General features: G+C 41.3%; 1 protein-coding gene across 2 annotated transcripts in view; it reads right to left on the bottom strand.

Moving 5' to 3' along the window:
• Positions 1-3,377: 3,377 nt before the first annotated feature.
• ptpn4a (protein tyrosine phosphatase non-receptor type 4a) overlaps positions 3,378-9,137 on the bottom strand; it is a 201,329-nt gene continuing 195,569 nt past the window's right edge. The window contains exon 29 of one of the 2 annotated variants that reach the window (XR_011356614.1): positions 3,378-3,416. The gene's annotated coding sequence lies outside the window, so the exon portion shown is untranslated. The remainder of the gene's footprint in view (positions 3,417-9,137) is intronic. The other variant, XR_011356617.1, reaches the window with a different exon arrangement.

The raw sequence follows: 9,137 nt of genomic DNA, 5'->3' as shown, positions 1-9,137 counted from the left end.
AGTTGCAAAGGATGTGCAATTTGAACCAGAGGAGGAGCCAAATTTTAAGTCAACATCTGACATGCAGGATGAAATTCTTTTTCTTTTTCAATATTTTAAATGAGATCCCATATCAAAAAATACATTAAAAGTCAAAAAAAATATGTTACACTTTGACCATACCATTTCATCCAAGGTACCCAGCACTTCCAATCAAACAGATTATATTTTAGTAATATTTTATTATAAAAAGAAAATCTAAGCCCACTAGCAAAACTGAAGCGGTTTGGCAAAGAGAGGAAAAAAAATTCCTTATGAGAGTAAAAAATTACCTTATTAGTCAACCCATCTGCATTAATACCGAATCAAAAACTTTGAAAGTAATTCAAAAATGGTCCCCACAGTCTTTGAAAATTTAAATTCAAATCGAAAATTGAGCATCTAATCTTTTCTAAATTTAAACATGATATCACTTTACGAGGCCATTAAGCATGTGTAGGCAGTGCAACGCCCTTCCAGGAAGAAATTCAACCATATGACGGTGTCTAATGCTGGAAGCAGGAGAAGCAAACAAAGTTCTTTTAAGACAAGCTCCAGAGTTTCCCATACTGCAAGTTCTGCGTCTGCACATACAAAGACTAAGGCTGAAACTCTTCTTGCATAACAAAAAATCCTCAAGGATAAACATGTCTTAGAAGAACAGGAGGAGCTGCTAAGGAAGATAAGAGGGGAACTAAAGAGGCAGCAGGTGCTGGAAGCAACCATTTCTGTTACCAGGGCCAAAATGAAGGTACTAGAAGCCTCAATGGGATCCAATGTTTGTAGTAACTTATCTATAGATTCTGATGGTAAGAAGTCTTATTTTGAAAAAAAGAATAACAGGAAAACACTTCAACAAAATAGTTACAAGAAAACTTGTCCCAAATCACTCTGTTGCCAATCCACAAACAACTACAGACAGAACGGTGGTTCAGATCCAATCTCTCACCACAGCTCAAGCATCAGAAATACGGGTAAACATTACCTGCTACAAGCAGCAATGAACAGAGCAACATACTCTCATCCAAGGGAATGCAAAATGAAATTGCTGCATCATTGATCCAGCTACTTTACCCAAGGAGATTCAAATTTTTGATGGTGATGCACTTCAGTACCAAGTGTTCATTAGGTCCTTTGAACGCAGTATTGAAAGCAGAGCCAAAGCCCTGAAGATTGTTTTTATTATTTGGAACAATTCATAAGAGGACAGCCAGTGGAACTTGTAGGGAGCTGTCAACATATGCCCCTGGATAGAGGATTCAACATGGCCAAGCCTTTACTTCAGGAACATTTTGGCAACAAGCATAGAATGGTCATCAATAAAACTGGATGACACAAAAGCTTTACAACCTTGCACCGTCTTTCTAAGAGAATGTTGTAATGCCATGGAAGATATCAACTACATACAAGAGCTTGGTGTGCCTGGTAATATTCCAATCACTTATAAAGAAATGACCCTACTGGTGATGGGATATATGGAGTACTTTGGCCTGCGACTTCCAGAAAAAAAATACAATCAAAGACCTACCTTTAAGGATATGGTGGATTTCCTTGAATGGCAGGTGTACATTGCAACTGATCCAGCATGTGGAATATCAAAGACACGCCAACAGTGAGCAAAGATATAAGGACGTCTAAGTCGCAGTCTCATTCAAGAATAAAGGGAAGTACCTTTGCCACCACTGGGTCAGCTGCAGATAAGGAAAATGATAAAGAATGAAGGAGAAGGAGGGGTTGCCTGCTGAGAAAAGCTGCTCGTTCTGTAAAGGTGGACATGCTTTGGAGATTTGTTCACAGTTGGAAAAGAAGGCACATGAGAAAATTACTTTCTTAAAGAAAAATGGCTGCCTGTGCACAGGACACATCAGCAGAAACTGCAAGAGGCAGCTCAGCTGTAACTTAAAGCATCCTCAGATGCTGCACATCCATCAAAGAAAGAAAGAAATGGAAAAGGAGCAAACAGAAAGAAAGGAAGCAGCTGAAAACAATGCTGAATCCTCTGTTCAGACAAGTGGTCTTACTGGGGCCAGTGAGGATAACTGTAAACTTTCAATAGTGCCCGTATAAGTCAAGGCCAGGAAGGGGAATGCAACTTATTCATTTCTTGACCCAGGTAGCACTGCATAATTTTGCACAGTGGGGCTAATGAATAGGCTTAATCTTCAGGGAGGGGTCAAAGATTCAATTGAATACTATGGGTCAAAGAAAGGTAATTGAAACCAGCATTGTTTCAGACTTAGCAAATTTTGTGATCTCCCCGGCATATACACTCAGAAGACAATGCCTATGCACAAAGGAAACATTCCACATCAAAACAATATGAAATGATGGCCTCATCTAAGAAATGCTTATTTACCTGAAATTGGCTCTGAGATAGAGTTGCTGATTCTCTCAGATGTACCAAAGGCTTTGGAACCACTGGATATGATATAGAGTGTGGACGACTCTGTTTAAACCATGCTTGGTTGGATCACTAGGAGGAAAGGATGATATTGCTTTGGAGCAGTCAGTGACAAGTGTCCACAGGATTTTGGTTGTGAAACATGATGAGCTGTGGGAACAGCATTTCAGGAGAAATTTTTCTGAGTACCTTTGTGATGACCAAGAACCTTCAAGAGAAGCCAAGGAGTTCTTGGATTTAGTCTCAGAATCTGCTAAGCTAGTTGATGGACATTATTGCATTGGATTACCTTTAAAGATAGAGGTATACCTACTTGACATGAGAAGTGATGCTGAACAATGTACACTGGACGTAAAGAGAAGATTCAAGACGTGTTCTTCTTTTCATTCTGGCTATATCAACTTCATGAATGACGTGATATCCAAACATTATGCAGAGAAAGTACCATATGGTGCCTTGAAGCACAGTGATGGTAAAACAAAATGGTATCTACCACTCCATGGGGTTTTGCATTCACAAAAGAAAAATCTGAATGGTGTTTGACTATGGAGCAACCGTTCTGGAGTTTCACTAAATTCTCAGCTCTTACAGGGGCCAGTCCTGTTCATTGATGGGAGTTTTGGCTAGATTTTGTAAAGAGCCTGTTGTCATCACTGATGACATTGAAGCAATGTTCCACCAGGTGAAAGTACCAAATGAAGGCCATGACTTGTTATGGCTCCTCTGGTGGCTTGATGGAGACTATAGTCAGAACATGGTGGAATATAGAATGACAGTGCATCTATTTGGAGCAACCTCATCAAGTTGTGTGAACTTTGCCCTTGAGAAGAGTAATGAGGACAATATGAAACAGTTTAGCCTTTAAGCTATAAGCACCATCACAAACAATTTCTATGTGGATGATTGTCTCACTTCTGCAGCTTCAGCGATCTGTTTCAAGAGTAGCGTCTACTTACCAAATGGATAAGTAACAGTCATCATGTGTTGGCTGCCATACCTGAAACAGAGAGAGCAAAAGAAATGAAGAATCTGAATCTGGACTATGACAACTTCAGTCTGGCGCTTTCAAATCCAAAATCATTTTGAAGGACCAATTTCTCACAAGAAGGATTCTTTCCACAGTCAATTCGATACATGATCTTCTTGGCATATTGCACCAGTGGTCCTGACTGCCAAGAAGATTCTGCAAGATTTGTGTAGAAAAAAAGATTTGTTGGGATGAGAATACCAGACTCTATTGTACAGAAATGGGATGTTCGAGTCAGGATCTGCACATGTTGGAAGACTTCAAGATTGACATATGCTTATAACCCACAAACTTTATAACAGTGACATCTGCTCAACTGCATCATTTTGCTGATGCACTTGAGGATGGTTACAACTGTTAGTTGCCTGTTACTGCATTATAACCATGGTCAGACACATTGTGAATTTGTGATGGGAAAAGCCAGCCACTATCCCTTGAATGTAGTTAACAGCGGCTACCATAGCGAATGGAATAGACACAGTGCTGAGAAAAGAGCTGCAGATGGATCCAGCAGACTCTATATTTTGGACCAATAGTACCTCTATGTTCAAATATATCAACAATAAGAACACAAGGTTTCAAACTTTTGTGGCCAACAGAGTTGTTGAAGTTGATAAAATCTCACATGTATTACAGTGGAGATATGTTAATACAGTTAACTATCCAGCAGAAATGGCTTCCCAAAGTTTGAAAGTCCAATCTTTTCTGAAGAAAAAAATATGGATGTCTGGGCCATACAGCAAGATGTGGTCAAATGAAGGAACTACAGTCTGACAATGACACTAATCTTGTGGGAGCTCAACGCGAGTTGAGAGAGGCAAACAAAAGATGGCATCAGGCTCAAATACATAATACACTGCTCCAGGAAGGAATCAATTGGATATTCCACCCTACTGCTGGCACACACCCTGGAGGTGTATGGGAAAGATTAAAGGTGCAAAATCACAATGATGAATGTCTCCACACAGTTTTAAGTGAAGTTGAAGCTATCCTCAACATTCATCCAATCACTAAGACTTCTATGGATCCAAATGACATTAAGGCACTTAACCCGAACCACCTTTTGCTTCTTAAAACTAAGACATTGATGCCACTTGGGCAATTTCAAAAGGAAGATATTATATGCTCGTCGAAGGTGGAGGCAAATTCAGTATATGTCAGGCTTGTTTTGGAAAAGATGGGTTAAAGAATAACTTTCCCAAATGCAGGAATGGCAGAAATGGTTTAATCTCAGATACAATTCGACACCAGGAGACATCATGATCATCATGGACAATTCAGCGCCTCAAAATTCCTGGCTAACTGGAAAAAAAAATTATTGATACTATTCCGGATAAAAGGGGACTTGTGCATCATCTTCAGATCAAAACCAAGACCAGCTTTCTGAACAAACTCATCAACAAAGATGGTCTTCTTCTGGAAACAGAGGAACTTTGACAAGTCCAAATATTATGTTGTGTTTTGTACCTTGCCCACTACACAGACTACAGACCTTATTGGGCCAGAGTGGTGGTAAGATCATGCTTTTTACAAGGCTCTGTGCCTTAAGAATGAAGAAAGAAGATGTTGGAATATTGTGTTTGATTGTTATTTATAATTTTTATTTATGTGTAATTATTATTAGACCTCTCATTGTAATAGTTAGGGGCCAGTATTGTAAGGTCAAAAGGTGCATATTTACCTTTGTTAAACGGCATCCTAGGGTCCATACACTACGCGCCACCATTTTTATTTTTGTGCGCATGCGGGAGTTTTCGGTTGATACATGCATGGAGGGTTTTGCGACTGGGGGTGGTTAACGCATGCGTGGTAGTTCGGTATACTAGTAACGGTAGGCACATATGCTAGGACAAGAGGCCATTACATAGTTTGTTAACCTGCTCACGGGTTTTTAGAAGGGTGAGTGAGGCTTCAATATTTTTTTGTTGACCATTTATACATAGATCATTTACGTACATTATGGACATTTCATGGAACATTAAAGAATATCAATACAATTTTTTTGTGTTAATAAATAAACAATTTTTAAACTCATCTGAACTTGCATTGGATTGAATCGAAACATATCAAACAAAAGCCTCAACTAGCCTCCAAGCAGCTTTTCTGGACAGCAGTCACTAAACCTTGGTAAATTGAACTTCATTATTCAGGGAATTGAGTTCGGAGGTCATGAGATAATATTGCAACTCCATAAATCTCTGGTGAGACCACATTTAGAATATTATGTTCAGTTCTGGTCACCTCATTACATAAAATATGTGGGAGCTATGGAGAGGCTGTAGAGGGGATTTACCATGATGTTGCCTGCATTGGAAAATATAACTGATGAGGCAAGGTTAGGAGAGCTGGAGCTTTTCTCTCTGCATTGAAGTCAGATGAGAGGAGACTTCAAAGGTCTACAAAATTCTAGGAGGCATAGATAAGAGAGACAGCAGCACCTTTTTCCTAGGGCAGGAGTGGCAAACACCAGAGGATATTTGTCCAAAGTGAAGGGAGGAAAGTTTAGAGGAGACATCAGGGGTAAGGTTTTTTTTAAATTCACATTTTTGGGTGCCTAGCATACATTACCTGGGTGGTGGTGGAGAATGGAACAATAGGAACATCTATGAGTCTTTTAGATGGGTGCATGAACAGAGGAAAATAGGGCATTATGAGGTAGGGAGGGTTTAATTTTGTTTTGGGTAGATACTTATAGTTGGGCCAACATCATAGGCCGAAGGGTTTGTATTGTGTGATAATGTTCTATGTTCATTAATCAGCCTCTTGGCACCTTCCTCAGTGGCCAACTATTTCAATTGTGTCCCACTCCCACACCAACATGTCTGTCCAGGCCTCATGCAATGCCAAACCAAGGCCACCTAATATTCCATCTGGGCACTCTCCATTCGGATGGCATTAACATCAACTACTCAGTTTTCTACTAGACAACTCCCCATTCTCCATCCCTTCTCTATCCCTCTGTCTCCTTTCCTCCAGCTCTCCACTCTCTTCACAGTGACTCCCCCACTCCTGTTTTCTCTTGTGCCCTCCCTTATCCACCCACTACCTCCTGCCTGCGGACCTGTGCCCCTCACCCACCCCTCCCCCCCCAGCATTTCCTTCAGGCACCTGCTGACATTTTGCTCAAACCTTGAAGGGCTCAAGCCTGAAACGTTGGTTATGTATCTTTATCTTCGCTATATAAAATATACTCTGTCACGGTGGCCAGTGGAGAGCTCGTCATATAACATGATCTTGGGAAGGCGATGGTCCTCCATTCTGGAGACGTGACCCACCCAGCGCAGCTGGATCTTCAGCAGCGTGGACTCGATGCTGTCGGCCTTTGCCATCTCGAGTACTTCGACGTTAGGGATGAAGGCGTTCCAATGAATGTTGAGGATGGAGCGGAGACAACGCTGGTGGAAGTGTTCTAGGAGCCGTAGGTGATGCCGGTAGAGGACCCATGATTCGGAGCCGAACAGGAGAGTGGGTATGACAACGGCTCTGTATACGCTTATCTTTGTGAGGTTTTTCAGTTGGTTGTTTTCCAAACTCTTTTGTGTAGTCTTCCAAAGGTGCTATTTGCCTTGGCGAGTCTGTTGTCTATCTCGTTGTCGATCCTTGCATCTGATGAAATGGTGCAGCTCCACTGGCCACCGTGACAGAGGTGCACCAAAGAAGAGGTACAAGGACTGCCTAAAGAAATCTCTTGGTGCCTGCCACACTGACCACCGCCAGTTGGCTGATATCGCCTCAAACCGTACATTTTGGCGCCTCACAGTTCGGCGGGCAGCAACCTCCTTTGAAGAAGACTGCAGAGCCCACCTCACTGACAAAAGACAAAGGAGGAAAAACCCAATACCCAACCCCAACCAACCAATTTTCCCCTGCAACCACTGCAACCGTGTCTGCCTGTCCCGCATCGGACTTGTCAGCCACAAACGAGCCTGCAGTTGACGTGGACATTTACCCCCTCCATAAATCTTCATCCGCGAAGCCAAGCCAAAGAAAAATAAAATATACTTTTTGATCTTTTGAGTTTCTCCAGCATTGTGTTTTTAATACAACCACTGTGTTTGCAGACTTTCATGTTTCACTTTCTTTAAATCACATGCAACAGTCACCAGGCTGCAGACTGCTTGAGACTGGCTGAAGGGCTAGCAGATATCAGAACTGGGATGCGAGAGAGTGCTGGAGGCTTTCTGATCGTGTCAGCGATGTGTATGGGGTGCGTGGTTTGCTGATGGTTTAGACTGAAGGCTGTGGAGGCTATGGGAGCACTGGAGGTGAAGCCATGAACATTCAGTGACTCTGTGTAGACTCTCTTGTTGGTATTGGGCAATTTTTGCTGATCTTTATCTGCCATATGGTAGATAAAAGGAAATTTTGTGTAATATCACATTTTCTGTTTTATTACATGACAATAAAAATAATCTTGAATCTTGAAAAGCATGCAGGAGTATGAAGAAAAGTAGAAACTGGCACGATATTAAAGTTCCTTAGAACCAATGAAGTGCAAAGAATGACAAATTTTAAATATAGGAAATGCAGCAGCTAATATGTTGCATTCATATTACCTAGTAATGATGAGGTAATGCTTCTCGGTGACCACACTGAATGGCTGGACTCTCAGGAACTGTAGCATACAGAGAGTTTTTAGGGTGGAAGTCCTTAGGTCCCTGAAAGAGGCTATACAAGTGGATATAACTAACGTAGGGTCTTGACCTGAAATGTCAACTTTCCCTTTGCAGATGTTGCCTGACTCACTGAGTTCCTCCCTCCAGCACTTTTAGTTGTAGCGAGAGGTTGGAGAAATTTGGATTGCTTTCGCTGGAGCATCAGAGGCTCAGGGGTGACAGAATAGATGTTTATAAAACTATAAGCATAGGGGCTGAGGATCAAAATCACTTTTACCAGGCTGGAAATGTTAAGTATCAAGGGGAAAGGGGATAAGTTTAAAGGGGGCATGTAAGGCAAGTTTTTTTTTAATGCAGTGGTCGATGCCTGCTTGTCATTGTCAGGGAAGCGGTAGAAGTGGATGTGACATTTAAATAGGCACATGAACAAGCAGGAGAAACTAGTTTAGCACACAGGTCAACACATATGTGAATGGTTAAAGGGCCAGTTCCTTTGCTGTACTGTGATGAAGGGAAAAATAGTGGCTAAAATCTTTAAATAACTATTTGAGGGGTTAGAGGGCCTCGACGTAACACAGCCAGCACCTTTCACTATGTGTGCCTTCAAATTTCAGTCTGGACCATGTGCTAAAACTTCTAGAGTAGGATTTAAACTCTCAATGATATGTTCACATACTGCCCAAAATACTAGTTAAAAAGAGAAACATTCCTTTTAGAAAATAAAGAATAGAGCATGAAAGAGATGCTATGCATTTATTTGCTATACCTTGAACATACTGTAGATATTCTCCCTTCATGTTGATTATATCTGAATGAGTGCAGTCTTCATATTACCGACAAATGACTTACAACAGGGGTCGCGACAGCCAACAGATGAACTCATTTACTACATGCATTACTCCAACTGTGAAGCCACTTGCCACAGCCCAATCTTCATTTGCAGTTTGAATAAAAAGCACCATCTGGTGTTTCCTCTGGCGCAACAATAACTCAGGAATGATGCCAAATTGCATTCCTTAGTGTGAATCAACAGAAAGCTCTGGGGACAAATGAGAAATTTAGCCTCAACTTAGTG

The sequence above is a fragment of the Narcine bancroftii genome, chromosome 4 (genome assembly GCF_036971445.1).
Source record: "Narcine bancroftii isolate sNarBan1 chromosome 4, sNarBan1.hap1, whole genome shotgun sequence".
Lineage (NCBI taxonomy): Eukaryota > Metazoa > Chordata > Chondrichthyes > Torpediniformes > Narcinidae > Narcine > Narcine bancroftii.
This window is presented reverse-complemented; position numbering and strand designations above follow the sequence as displayed.